This window comes from Strigops habroptila, chromosome 6 (assembly GCF_004027225.2).
Source record: "Strigops habroptila isolate Jane chromosome 6, bStrHab1.2.pri, whole genome shotgun sequence".
Lineage (NCBI taxonomy): Eukaryota > Metazoa > Chordata > Aves > Psittaciformes > Psittacidae > Strigops > Strigops habroptila.
This window is the reverse complement of record NC_044282.2, coordinates 9,290,769-9,305,861: the sequence shown is the minus strand read 5'-3', so window position 1 is coordinate 9,305,861 and position 15,093 is coordinate 9,290,769. Positions and strand designations below refer to the sequence as shown.

At 44.1% G+C, this 15,093-nt stretch overlaps 1 protein-coding gene across 9 annotated transcripts in view; it reads left to right on the top strand.

Moving 5' to 3' along the window:
- The first annotated feature begins 812 nt into the window (after positions 1-812).
- PKIB (cAMP-dependent protein kinase inhibitor beta) overlaps positions 813-15,093 on the top strand; it is a 55,166-nt gene continuing 40,885 nt past the window's right edge. For 2 of the 9 annotated variants that reach the window (XM_030490816.1, XM_030490811.1), the window contains exon 1: positions 813-995. The gene's annotated coding sequence lies outside the window, so the exon portion shown is untranslated. Of the gene's footprint in view, positions 996-1,084; positions 1,342-1,365; positions 1,508-1,652; positions 1,713-15,093 lie in introns of those variants that run through there. The other 7 variants (XM_030490806.1, XM_030490807.1, XM_030490813.1 and 4 more) reach the window with 7 other exon arrangements.

Below are 15,093 nucleotides of genomic sequence, written 5' to 3'. Positions count from 1 at the left end.
AAAAGCTTGACATGGTTTGTAGTGTAAGCACTGAACAATCCAGGTGCGTTACCCACCTTTAGCTGAACCTGTCCAGCTTTCAGAATACCAGGTATGAATGGAAAACCTCTGTGCAGGTTCCCTTGTCATGTGGCTGTGAGTGGATCTAGGGAAATGGCTGAATGAAGGCTTGGACATGTATGGATCGGCTGTAGTGAGATTTTCAACACACTTTAAAGGCATTTCAAAATAGATAGTTTGGAGTCCTTTTGGTACAATGTCCAAAAAAAACCTATGTTAAAAAATCAATGCTTAAAATGTATGGATCTTTTTAAAAGCTTCCAAAGCCAATTTGGTATAGCATGGTCCTAAGCATCCAGCTGAAGGGAACATGCTGGTGCCTCCATACACCGGCTGCAATGTCAGATGTTAACTTTTGTGTTTCCGATGAAACGCAAGGATTAATACAGGGAACTTGCAATATTCTTCACAGGGCATCATTTTAAAGAAAACAGAAACCTGCAGAGATTGCTGAATTTCAGGCCCAGGCTGGATTTTTCCAAGCTCCATGTCCCAGGGGCCAGAAGTCTTAGGCCAGACGAGTGCAGCTGTGCCCCAGCCTCTCCCTGTGCGGTACAACAAAGCTTGTAGCCAGAAAAGGGTCACATATGGCTGCATTCAGGTGCCAACTTTATGCATTGTTTTCGCACGAGAACTTGTCAGACACTGGCTGCTTGCGTCGGGCAGGAGCGGGAGGATGTCCTGTGTCATTTTGCTGGTGCAGTTTGAGGGATTGCAGCCAAAAAAGAAAACAAACCCAAGTGTAACACGAAGAACTAACACTATAATGAGCAAAGCTCCAGTAAGAACTGTATTTTTCCCTGCTATTTTTGAATAACCGGGCACCGGACCTGTTCTCCTTGCCACTGCCCGTTTGCAGAAGGACTGCTCTGTGCCTCTGGAGGGGCCGGGGGTGACAAGGACCTGGGAGGCGCATCCCTTCTCGCTTGTTGGAGGTGAGCTGGGGTCCTGGGCCAGGTCCTCTCTCCTGGCTGCAAATGCAAACTAGTGGGGGGAGCACAAACTGGGCCTGTCCCCACTCGGTATTTCGGGGAGTGGCGCCCCATGCCAGAGTTTGGGGTCCCCTCACGCCGGCGGCTCGCCCGCTCCCGCGTCCCAGTCCCGGCCCCGGCCCCCCCGCGCCGCTCCCTGCCGGGACGGGCGCGCCGGCGGGGGGGCGGTGCGGTGCGGCCGCAGGGCGGGCACGGCAGCCGCCGCCTCCCGGCACGGCCGCGGGTCCCGGCGCGGCGCGAGCCGACGGCAGAGACGCGCAGTTCGAGGGAGCGGCACCCCCGGCGCCGGGTGAGAGCGGCGGCGGCGGCGGGCGGGGTGTGTGGGGGGAGCGGCGCAGGGCGGAGTGCCGCTCCCGGCCGGGCCGTGGCTGCCGGCGCTGGCTCGGTCTCCCGGCCCGGGTGCCGGCGGCGGTGCCGGGCGGTGTGTGCGCGGTGAAGCGGAGCGTCCCGGTAAGGTGCGCGTCCCCCCGGGCAGCGACCCCGGCCCCTGCAGCGGCCCTGTGCTTGGGGCAGCCCTTGGGGAGAGGAATGGGGGGAGTTAGGGCAGGGGACGCGTAGCCGCGGTGCGCTGGGAGAGGAGGGATGAGCTGCTGCTGAGGGTGCTCCCGGAGCGCGAGGTCCGGTGTCCGAACGCGTCCCGAGTGTCCTGCGTGACCGTGGGTAAGTCACGGGTAAGCTGTCCGTGCCCCTCTGCCCTACCTAGGTGCTTCCGCGGCGTTGGACCGGGCAGGTTTAATGTTCATTAACGTTAAGTATTAACCTTTAGGAAGTGCTCAGGGAAACTGATAACCGGTGGCATAAAATAGGCTGCCTCTCGTCAGGAAAAAACTAAGCAGACTTTTTTCTCCGGCAGAGAGGCAATCAGAAGTGCTTCAGGTGCAATTTTTATCTACATCTCCTTTCTGCAATTATGCCTCTGTGGTCAAATTAATCAGTGGCAAGAACGTAAAGGCTAGGGAGTAAAAATAATGAGCTTTATTTACATAATGACACTGCTAGTTATATGAAAATACATTTCTGAAAAATAACCGTTGTGCATGAACTCCGTAATTAAAGTTGCACGGACAAAATAACGAAGAACTAACGTGTAGTTTGTTGATGCAAAGGATGTTCCTAGAAAATCACTTTAAAATACATCATTGACTTTCATCTTCCCGTGATTGCAAGGAGTGTCCTTGTACTTTGATCACTCGCAAGGCAGGGATTTTTCTTTCTGATTGCAACAAAATGTTGGCAGTAAGAGAATTGTTTCTTAATTCCGTTATGAATAATGCCCCTCTGCATTTGTTCAAAGTTATTTGTGGACTCTGGGGAGCAGGCGAGTGCTTTGAGTGAAGGAAGACATGAAACAGTGTTCAAAATATTCCTGGAGCAATAGATAAAGTGATGTACAGCATTGCTGCTTGTCTGGCTGGTACAGATATGTCCAATTCTTAAAGGTTTGAATTTTGAAAAGCAATGAGACTTTGGTCATTTCAAGAAAATCCTAGCCACCTTTGGGGGCATTGTGGTTGGGATTGGTGAATGTGGAAATACATAGGGCATGTTGGCTTACCCTCTATAACTTCATCACCTTTTGTAGTTAGAAAAAACAGTTTGGCTGAAATATTTGGTCAGAACAGAGACCCCCAAAACAGCTGAAGGAAGACCATGACACTTTGTTTACCTTTTCTCACTGAAGAAGTCATGGTCTGGGGTGGGATTTTTTTCTTCGATTGTTAATATTCCCTTTGGAAATATAAACTTGAATGTGCTAGGATGTTTATGAGATGTGACGTTGTGGTTGATAAAAAATACTTATATGAAAGTAAGATCAGTTGGAACTTCATTAGGAATACCCAAGTAATTTCTAATAGCAATCATTTTACTGTACCATTAGAGTGAAGGTTTAGTTCTGTAAATTGGTTTTGAAATACACCTTGCTGGAACACAGACCAGTCTACTTTATTTTGTCTTACACATGTCATGTTCCCCGAACCCCTGCTTGGCTTTCTGCCGGGCTTCATTGATTTCTCTTTCTGGTGAAGATGCTCCATGACCTTGCTGACTTCTCAGGGCACGGCTCCCTCTTGCAGGCTTTGAGGGAAAAATGAGGGAAATTTCTGCACTCTCTCCACATCTTGGTGGCCAAAGATCCTCCATTCATTGCACCAGCTCCCTGATGTGCTGCTTATTCTTTCAAGCAGTTTCGTGAGCAGTGACACAAGATTTCGGGTTGATGGCTTGATTTATTCCACTCTGTGGCATCCAGACAGACCACTCAGAACCATGGGATCACCACCAGCACTGAAAGGGGAGAATTACAGAAGTAAATCCAAGTGATTGTGTCTGGTAGAAGTATTTGGACAGTCAAACATCTGTGTTGGAATGGATTAAGATTCTGGCAGTTACATTTTTACAAGGGGATCATCCAGATTTTCCTTGCAGCCTAAGAGCATGGCTTAGCAGAAATCCTAGAAAGTCAGGAATGGTGATCGGTTCATGAAAAGCTCCCAAATCTGCCTTTCCTCCCGTGAAATAATGTCTTCTCTACTTGACTTAATAATTCTGGTTTTAAAAGTTTTTTCCATTTGAAATTTGTGTTTGTTATTTCTTCTCCTCTGTCCTGACTGTATTATATTCAACCTGGTTTCCTAAGGAGATGAAGCTAAAATAGTAATAGTAATAATGATGCTGTCTGACTGATAGTTCCCCTCATTGCCCCGGAGTATTTTTTACCCCTGGGGATCAATTTAAACTAATATAAACAGAAGAGTAGAGATTTCAAAGGTGAAGTTCCTACAAACCTCAAGACTGCAGTGACCAGGAGATGAGAGAGGTGAGGTTGATGCCTCCACTGAGAGAAGAGCTATAGCAAGCATTCAGCTTATTAGACATCAGAAGATTCCTGTGGGTGCTCCATAGGATGCTGAGTTTCATAGCTTCTGCTGCCCAAGGGTTGGTGATTTTCAATTTCTTTGCTCCTTGGGAGTGCACAGTCTTGGAAGTTTTGATCATGCCTTTTCCTTTCCATAGTAACTCCAAAACAAGCTCTATTTGTCCAAGATGTTTCTGGTAATGAGATATATATAAACGCTGTTGTTCCTCGACTTCAAAATCTGACCTGTTGCTTTCCTAGCCCATAATTTAATACTTCTAGATGCAGGGTTGATAGCTGATGGTACAGTAACTTTTTTCATTACCTTGTCTTAGTGCAAACACTCAGTTACTGTGGTCACAATAAACCCTACTTTCCTCCACAATCAGTTTCTCTGAATTGCTTACAAGTTTTTGATGAGACTTTAATTTGCTTCCTACTGCCACTGCTGATTCTTCTGGTTATGGCTGCATCCGAATGTCCTTGTCTGCTTTCTCTGCCTAGCGGGATGCTGTAACACTCTCCCTGTGTTGTGACAGAAGGATAATGGAGGAGAAATATGAAAAGATATTGTGAGTTTGTCTAGCAAGGCGTTTATAAATGCATGTTGCTTTTATTGACTTTTAAATGGTGGATATTGTTCTGATTACTTGTTCTGTTACATAATTAAAGCTAAGAGCTATATTTATGGGTAATTGCCCATTTTCTCCTTCCTTGTCTTTCCAGCATTAATACCATCACAATACTTGTCTGTCTTTCCTTCATTACCTCCCTATAAAATTGCTGTGGGTTTGTGGGTTAGGTTTTTTTTTTCCATTTTGTTGTTTTTTAGAAAGCTTTAATAGTTTAGTAAGCTGACTTGCTAGGCTTTTTCCTGTTGTAGAAATTGTATGAGCTGGACTTGCTCTCTGGGCATGAGTGTACGTATATATAAATGAAACCAATTTAGTAAAGTGCTTAGTGGATGACGTTGATTTCTTTTTAAGTGTTTGTCTGCATTCAAGTTGTACTAAGCTCTCCTTTACATCTTTTAGAAATCATTTATGTATTATTAAAGCCTGCATTCCCCACTAAAGACAGAGCACCATGCTTGTATAGTGATTACATTTGACTTTAGTCTGCTGGTTGATATTAGCAAGAGCAGGAACAAGGTGCACAAGAACATCTTTTTCTCTGAGAGCAGGCACATACGTAGCATCTTGCCCTTCCTCATCTTGTGCGCTGTGATGGAGGCAAACATCCTTCCTTCCCTACTGCAAGGACGTGGCCCCTCCAGCAGCCCCACACGGCTCTCCCCGCACCCTGGAGAGCTGCCACCAGGCATGCCAGGCTGGGTGTCTTCCAGCCGGTTTTAGGAGGCAGCTCCCACAGAGGTTTCTCACTCCCCACCCCTCACCAGCAGTTGCATCACTCCCAGAAACGTGGGATGTAGCAGTACATGTAGGTTGTACCCAGTTTGTTTCAGTTAAAATGCATCCAAGGGACCATAAAACCCTGCCAGTAGAAGTGTTTAACTTGTACTGCTGTGACAGGTCAGGCAGGGTGTGCAAACCCATGCCCTTACCTTGGCGGCTTGGAGAAGAGCAGTGACATACTGTGGAGAGCAGAGCATGGCCCCTGCCCAGAGGCCAGGGGATGGGCTGCTGTGGGGAAGCCAGCAGTGGGGCTGAGAGCAGGTTCAGCTGCAGCCATCTGATTGCAGCCTAAAAACACAGCGTCAGTGAAGAGAGGTGATGATTCTGCTATCTGCGTCAGGTTTGCACTGCACATGGGAAGATGTGTACCTTGAGCAGCCTTTGAGTGTGGAGCCATGTCAGGTGCACCCAGGCTGAGGCATTTGGACAGGAGGTGTTACTGTGCATTGCCAGAGCACAATAAGCACTGACTATACTGGCAGAAGCTTTTCTGCATGTACTTGCTTTGATATGTAGCATACGTCTTTCCGTGCTGACCCCAGAGGAGAGGGCAATCTGTGCTAGGTTGTGCTGCAAGGAGGCAGCTCTTAATTAAAAACCTTTTATTTTCTGTGGTGTCCTTAGGAAGATCCCAGAGAAACAATTGCAGAGCAGGGACCGCTTCTTGCTTTTTTCTTTTTTAATGCAGAGTAAGCAGTATTTGCTGCATGCGTGATGATAGCAGTGCATTATTTTCCTCTTTGTTGGCGTTCCCCATCCTGTCCACATATTCCATCCAACAGAGGAAGGTGAAGTGGGTTTGTAGTACACAGTACTGTTTATCTTTGCAGATCTAAACACCTCCTGATGCAGAACAGTGGAATAATTTATGATGCTTTCAAGCCTTCATGGACAAATGGGCAGCCTTTTATTTTAGCCATTTTCAATTACCTTTGAAACCGGTTTACCAAATCCTGTGGGAAACCCATAGGTTTGTCCATAGGCTCCTGAGTAACCTGTAACTGTGTTAAGTAATGCAGTGGCAGAGTTGTGGGAATGCCTCTGGAAGGTGTGCTGCGCTCAGCACCTCTTGGGTAGGTACAGTTTCCTCCTCTAGAATGAAAATCCCTCCTTTGGAGACAGCCTTGGATCAGATTGATGTCCTGCAACTCGGTTTGTGTAATGAGAAGCCAACAGGTCAATGAAAACAAGTATTAAGGAGTACGTAAGCCATTTTACAAGACAAACCCAAATGCCTTCAGATCTCTGGATTTGGTCTTTGGGATTATTATTCCTGATGGAGCAGGGTGACTTGCTGAAGGGTAATGTCACTAGGATGCTCTACACAGTGTTTTGAGTTGGTTGCAAATACAAAATGGATAGCAATACCTGTGTGATAGGCCTTGAAAGAAAAGGAACCAACAAAAATGAGAATGAGGAGAATCAGAGAGGAAGAAAATTTCAGTTTGTTTGTGAGCTTTTAAAGTCCCACTTCTTCATACTTTCGGGACAGTATTGCATTAAAGTGTGTACATTTTCATACGTTTATATGATATAACATATTCTGATTAGGAAACATCTTGGAGTTAACTATACCCTAAAGAGTGTTTATGTGGAAGCTCTATGGCTGTGTGTATTTCCATGTACCCCACAAAAAACACCTGGAAGTGTGGTATTTCACGATCTCTGTGTAATGTCTAGTGACTGAGGCTGAGATACTAGACAGGTGCTAATAAAACTTGTGCAACTGTGTGTTCTACCTGGGTAAAGCATTCCCTTTTGTGCGGGCATGACACATGCTTTAAGTTTTGTTTTGCCTAGTTTTGAATCCTGTGTCATTTGTATCCTCTAGCTGAGCACCTCATCCATCAATACCTACAATTTCTTCATTGCAAGGTATCTTGCTTTTGCTCAGACAGAAACAGAAGCGTTGGCAGCTGTTACATATTTCATACTAAGTAATGAAAGTGCTTTGTGACATATCCGCTATGTGATGCCAAAGTGATTATCATTAAGGCGAGTCTACACCCTCCCTCTGCCACATCAAATACAGCTTTAATTCTTGGGCAATATGTGGTATGCTTTGTTCATGGCAATTTATATCTACAAAGGTGGATTTTACAGTACTTAATTACGAGAGTTTCCATTAAATAAGTAAATTAAATAGAGTTGGTAAGATTTGTCCTGTAAATATTTGTACGGAGGCCTTGGAAGGTCTCTTCTGTCTGCTGTGGATGGGATTTGGTTAGATAGGAGGATTAAAGGAAGCAGGAGACAGGAAGGTGATGTCTAGAAATTCTGTCTCTGACTGGGCAATCGGTTTTGAAAGTAGTATTTGAAATGTTACCAGAATTCCCCCGTGGTACCAAGTAGAAGGATGTGGTTTGCCTAATAGCTGAAGTATTCACATTTCTCAGAGTTTAGCCAGTTGTGAATTGTATTGTTAGACTTGGCAGATGATATAATGAGGTGTTAAGCAATCCTATGGCACTTCATCTTAATTTAAATCCAGGATATAGTGGGAGTGCTAGAGCTTTTTTGCTGCTGTATGAATAAAAATTTGGAGAACTGGCTTTGTAAACAGTTCCACAAAAAAGGGAAGCCACTGGGAAGCAGAGCAGAGAAGAGCAGAGCAGAGTTCTGCGTTTCTGTTGCCACTTCTTCCAGAACATCAATAGGATGCTCTTACAGAGGCAACTTGTAACTGGAAGACAAGACCCTGGTTTAGCTGTAACCCTGCCTGTAGCAGAGCCAGGCTTGGACACAGGAACATGGCTGCAGCCCTGGTGCAAGGAGTCAGATGATGCTGTGGAGCTGACAGGGGCTGCCAGTGCGATTCACCTTATCTGTTTCCCTGTAAAATAGGCTCTGGGGAAGGAGCCATTTTCTAAGGTATCAAGAGTATGATGGTGATGTCTGGATCAGTTGCCCCTCCAGGAGAGGCTGATGGATAGGGCTGTCACAGACTGGGGGCAGATGGTTCTGGGGTGGGGACAGCAGCCCCTGGTACCTGCAGGGAGGTCGTCAAGAAGAGGGAGCCACAGCGACAAGGAGCCTCAACTGGACCAAGCAAAAGAGGTCCATATGGCACACAAGGAAAAGGCTTTTCCCTGGGGCCAGGCTACCCAGGGAGGCTGTGCTGGCTCCGTCTGGGGGTTTCCAATACCGAGGGAGCACAGCCCTGAGGAGCCCTTTTGACCTCAGCACTGAGCCTGCTGCAGTACGGCTGGACCAGGGACCTCCTGATCTCTTGTCTAGCCTGAGTTGTCTGTGACCCTATCATTCCAAGTTCAAAGCTGAGCTCTGAAAAGTTGCTGCAAAGTCCTTGTTACCATCTAAGCATGAAAAATGTAACAAGGAAGAGGGCCTCTTGCTTCCCAGAGTGAAACAAGGCCAGTGACTACCTTTAATAAGAAATAACAAATAGATGCTTACAACAGCAGAGTGGTTTGCAGTCCCTGCCTTAAATGTCTTGCCAATATAATCTGTCTAAAATATGGTTACATTCAGTGTTGTAAAATAATTGCCAAGCGTGCTGCACATGCTCTGTTTCAGGCTCTAAGTCTAATTCAGTTTGCCGCTGGTTTTGTTCACCTGAGGAAAGTTCTATCCAAAGAACAGTATAGTTCCATAAATATGCAGGGATTTCTGTAAACATGTTTTTCTAAAGCATTAATGTGGTATTCATGTGCTGTGTTCAGAAATGAAACACTGGTCCTATTGCTTTCTTGGATGTAGGTATCATGTGCAATAGTGTGATTTTGATGTTGTAAAGTAAGGTCCCTCAGTGAGGATGGAGTTCTTCTCATATGTCTTGCTTGTTTTTCTTCTCGTGAAGCTCAGGTATTAGGAATTCTACACTACCCGTATGTTTTCTCTAAATGCCTTTTCAGAAGAGCTGGAATGCAGTGAAACCTTATTGTAATGAAGTCTCCGGAGAAGACAGCCACTCACCAGTCTGTTATTAAGACTGTGGGTTGCTTATGTTTAACAAAAAGATGTAAAAAAAAAGAAGTGAAATACAAGCACTCGCTTCTACAGCCTCACTTAAACAAACATCAAGCAAAAAGCTGCCCTCTGTGTTGTCAAAGCTGTTTCATAAGCCGTGATTGAACGTGTGTTCCCTGAGTAGTATAAAAGAGTTTGCATTAAGAAGCCAGTGGTGCTTTCAACCACCTCCTCCTCGCTTTTCCCATCATTACTCAGAAACTGTCATTGAAAGTGCTTGCTGTTTATCTCAGAGAGCTTAAAAAAGCATAAGAAGATGAGTGTGCGAGGGTTGGAAGTATATTTGTTTTCTTTCCTCTTGAACTTGCATTTGTTTGCTGGAAAAGCTAGAATTGTGGAAGCAAATGAACTGAATAAAAATGTATCTCAGCTGATTCCTAATGGAAACATCCTCTTACTGATGTGGTTGGAAGCTCTCCACTTGAAAGTGGAAGGTGTATAGCATAAAGCCAGGCACACGATGCCTTTAGGAAGAAGACTTACTGAAAAGGCAATGCTAGCTTTTTCTGTTCTGAATTTGTAGTTTTATTACTTACAGTTCGAAGAGAGTGTACATGCTGTCCACGCAGTTCCTTTTCTTAATGGTCTAACTGACTTTTATGTTCCTTCTCTACTTCCAGATCCTCATTACTTACAGGTAGCTGGAAGTAGCACTTCAAAGTAAACCAGAATAAATGGCATGATGTGTTTCTCAAATTTCCCAACAGAGTGCATTGTTTCTGTTCTAGCAAGTAAAAGTAGTAAATAGAGAGTAAAAGAAATAAATATTAATTCATGGTACTAATTAATTTACCTTTACTGATATTAAAATAATTCCAAATGGAAATTTACTTGCTATAATCACATTTAAGGAGAGCCATTTTCTTGATTCGAGCGAACTATATCAATTCATATGTCTTACCATGGAAATTGAATGTTGTTACAGAAACTTACCTGTCTTGAATGGATATAATATTACAGCCAACTGTATATTCACTGTGTTAATTAAGTGACTGGTTAACAAGCCAGCCTTTGTACAGAGTTGAATTATGTCATGTAAGAGAGAACAAACAAATTTGGAGGCCTCTTTAGTAAGAAGTAGTGACTGGTGAAGTGTCTAAAGAGCGTAGAAGAAAGCTGGATAAATTCCCCAGCTGACCTATTTTGCAAGTCCACGTGGAATGATATCTGCCTCTTGATTTTGACTAACAAAAAAAACCTGATTAAAACTTAATAGCATAATTATCTTAAAAGTTGCTTGTTCTTTAGATTTCTGTAAAACCTAGAACTTGAAGCTCTATTGCTTAAAATGAAATAAAGATTTATCCTATGGAAGAACTGAAGGAGGAGATGCAGAGATGTACTGTTTTTTAAAAGGCAACTTTTTAAGTGTGTTTAATCACTTGATCAGCTCTTACTATAAATATTTTAACTGTCTAAATTTTCTAAGCATACATTTTGAAAGGAAATGGTAATTTCTTCATTTAAATCTGTATCTTGGCCTCATTTCTGTACCTTTTCAGATTTTAGGAGAAAGTATGTAAGATTAGAGAATAAAGCAGATTAAAAAAAGGTCGATTTAAATTGATGGTGCATTTGATGGTGCAGCCTCTCCCCATCACCACTTCCCCACTCCTGCCGATGCTGTTCCATTTGATTAAAGCAACCACAAAGCTGGGATTTACAGTCCAGACCTTTCTGTAGAGCTACCATTCAGGCTAGGATCGAGTGCGTTTGTTCCTCTATTCCTGGTTGAGACTGGAGAACAGAGATAACAGTTGGCATTGACATCTCTGGAGCGAAGGATGTTTCCCATAATCTCAGTTTCCTTGTTAAGACTTTCCAATGTCAGTATTTCACAGAGGAAGAAAAGCAAGGCTGACAGCCCGAGCTGCCATGTGATGGGACTTGCATTTGATGCATAGATGGCAGCGGATGGGTTAGTTGTGTCTAACAGATGAGGCAGTCCAGCAGTTGAGGCTTCAAAAAGCAGGAGCCCATTGAAGGTGAGACGTAATTACCATTTGAAATCCAACTTTTCCCCAAATGGGGATATTTGTTCAGATGTGTAACCAGATGCTGGCAGGGCTATCTGGCTTCACTCCTCCTGTGCCAGTCTGAACTGCTTCAGCAGACAATAAGCCAATCTAGACAGCTGAACAAAATATGCACGGGATAAGACCTAGTTCTGATTTTCTAGTGTCTGTTGACACCTCTGATGTTTTGGAGCAAAGGCTTTGATAGCAGCTTGCATAGAGACATGCTCTTTTGATGGAGACCTTTTTAAGGCTCCATCTTGTGAGAGAGTGTAGGGCTCAAAACTCTGAGGGTGAATGGCTCATCACTGAATGGGATGTGATGAGGGGGAAGATGCTCAGCCTCAGGCAGCATGGGAGCTAAAAACAGCTCCATGGTGTTGGCGCTGCACTTGCACAGTGCCAGCACTGCCGGTACCTAACTCAGGAGCGGCTGGAGCTGTTCTGGGTTTGTTCAGAGGAGTGAATCCTTGGGGGGGAAAAACCTGAGCTGAGGAGGGAATATAATGGAATGGTCATGTCTGGTGTCAGTGTGGCAGTTTCAAAAATTGTTAAGAAAATAAGCATATAAACTGTACAGAAGGCACATAGTCATATTTTGTGTGATGTACAAAGCAGACACTCTGTTCTCCATTTTATATCTCCTTAGGAAATGTCTTCACATGTTTTCCTGTAGATTAGTGTCTCTGAATTTAGAGAGGCAGAGTGAGAAGGAAGAGAAGCTGAGGAGGGAGCGATGCTGGGATTTGACAGAGATTAGCACCAGTTTGCAAATCAGTGATGCGTTATATTGTTAATTATGTTTCAGTCGAAAAGCTGCCACTCGGGAGAAAAAGGCGTTTCCAGTAACAGCTCTGGAGTTGTAGATGCTAGGAGAAATGCCACCCTGCATGATTGTGGTGCTCAGCATTCACTGGTGAACTGTGACATCCGAAATGATACTTCTCTAGATAAAAATAGAGCTTAACTGTGCTAAACATTAAGCAAACAGTTATTGAGACTCCAATTTGAATGTTTAAACTGTGAACAAAATACCAGGAAAAACCCACCACTAATCCTGTGGCATCTTCTTTCTGGAGGAAATTGCACCCTCATTTTCTAAATTACATGAACAAAGATAACAGTTAATTATTCCCCCTTTCCCCACCTTTGGATCATGTTGCATTTGGTAATAAATTGCCAGAAAAGAGCTCATGAACTGCCTGTACTTCTCGTCTGGGATGATGAGTTTGCGCAATGTTCACTTGAATGCCTTGGGAAAGGCAGCTGCCCATGGGAGGGAGCAGAGCTGGGGCGACGGGCCAGCAGGCACCTGGAGGAACAAGGTCTGTGGCAAAGGAAAGGGCTTGAGGACCCCTCGCTGCGTGCAATTTGGCCCTGGGGCTGCGCACCATGGCTTTGACATCGGGTGTCAGTGGTACTGGGCAAAGGAGTAAGATAAAAGGTTGAGATGTTTTGGTTTTATATCCCAAATGGGCAGGATGAATCTAATGAGACCTTGCCAATACTTCCCAGGTCTATTGAGGAGAATGGTGGCTGACTAAATGAATGTGCCTTGGCAGCAGCAGTTGTACCTAGTTGCCATCTCATGTTTTGGGAGCTGTGGCGGGTGTTGCAGTGCAGGTTACCTTCCTTCTTCAAGGTAGAGGACACTTTGAATAGCATTTGAAATCTTGGATCTCTTCCTCCTCCATTGAAAAACAAATGGATGCTATAAACATACCAAGGCTAGAGTATTTCCTCTGGTCTTAAATTTCCCACATAAAGACTGCTCTGTATTCGATGATTTAATGCTGGAACTGGTCCTGGTGCTTGGGTTTAGTAAGGTTTATTAGAGTAACTTCACTATTTAGAAGAATAAAATTGTACAGGTGGTTTTGCACAATTTGCACTGTATATGCAGTACTGAATTGCACTATGCGAGGCTTCTCCTGTTTTGGTGGTAAAGTCTGTCTTATTCTTGTCTCCACAATTCGGGAAGAGCTCTGATGTTACAGTGTACCATGAAAAAGATATACTTAATCAAACATAGAAATCTGTAGGAAAGGTCATTTTGGATATCAGATGCATCTGCCATTTTCCCATCCACTAACTTGCTGTTTTAATGGCTCTGGTGTGGCACAGGTTTGTTACTAATCCTTGCTTTGAATCAGCAGTGCCTACACAGGTAAAGTAGGAATTGTACGAAGCTTTAGATTGATGGATGGTTCAGATTAAAAAAACCCCAGACCACTAAACAAACAAAAATCCAAGCAGATCAAAAGACCTTTTATATTACACCACCAAATTGATTACTTCTAATTCAGAAATTCATTTAAACCTTCTTTATCTTTCACAACTTGATTTTGAAAAGGTATTTTTACCATGGAGCCCCCATTTTTTATTTGTGTCTGTTTCTCTAGAATTGAGTAGTGAGGACTGCTATCCAATTAATTCAGGATGAGCTTCAACAAAGCCCAGATGTCGATGTGTGGCATAGCAGTACATCCCAGCAGCGTAGCAAGTACCTCCTTCTCCACATCTAAGAGCGTGGGACATGGGGAAGGGGAGAGAGATTTGCATCTATTTGTCTGCTGCTTGTTATATCACGTCTATTGAGCATTCACACTGTTGGCTTCAGCCTCATCCCCCTACCTCAGCTTAGTGGTTTTGTGGCTATTTTTGGCCCCAATCACTGCACTGTTATTCAGCCTTTTCTCCAGCCTGCTGATGAGCCACATCTGGCTGTCAGAGGTGATCTGTGCCAGGGTCTAGGTTGTAGCACCCCACAGATCCCTCCACGCTGTGGTTAGATGAGGAGGCTCCTCCCAGTTGGTTATGGGGCATCCTGCATTGGAAGGGTTCTCCCGTGGCTGGAGGCCATCCTTCAGCTGGGCATCTGTGAGGTAGGGGCAGGTTTTCTCATGGATCTCCAGTTTGTCCTTGCTAAGTTGGGAAAATGTGACCTTCTGAGTTGTGCGATGAAGCCTTCAAAAGGCAGAACAAACGTGTCATCAGGGAAGTTTCTTGAAAGACCAAGGAGTTTATGTTCTTCTAATGAGGCAAATGAATGACACTCTGCATTCAGTTGTGCCGAGCAGGTGATAATAGAAATTCATTGTTTGTGGAAAAAGTTTATGATCCGAGACACATTTGTTGGCATGTATGTAAAACATGCTGCACAACGCGAGTGTTCTGCCATTGCACTGACTGGGCATTGTTTTTTTCACTCAATTAGTTTTACTCTGCAGCCTCTGAGCTACTCCAGGTGCATTGGACTATTTTGGGTCACTTAGTAAGCAACCTGAAACCACACACTACTAAATACAGCTTTCCTGGATCTATAGATTCAGCGTATTTTCTTGCTGCATGAAATCTCAGAAAGGCTATTGGTATATCCTGACTTCGATTTCGGTTTTAATAGTCGTTTACAGTTTCAGATAAAATTGCCACTTGCACTTGTAAAGGACTTAGTGGGAACTTGAAGCTCATTCTCCTTTGACTAAGTTATTTTGTCTCTTGTCAGCTTTTGGTATTAGGTACCCATTTTTCAGCCTCCAATTCTGTAGCTGGAAGGTCACAATTCCAGGAGAGTAGTTTATTTGTAGGTGTTGCTTCCTTTTTCTTCATACAAATACGATTTTCATATATATGCATTGAGTATTTTGACAGTCAGCTCCCAGATGTGTTCAAAACACACATCTTTGAAGAATCAAATGTTAACTTGTGAAACTGAGCAAGCATAAAAACTGGGAGGATGGTATAGGACTGACTGACTGATCCATCCT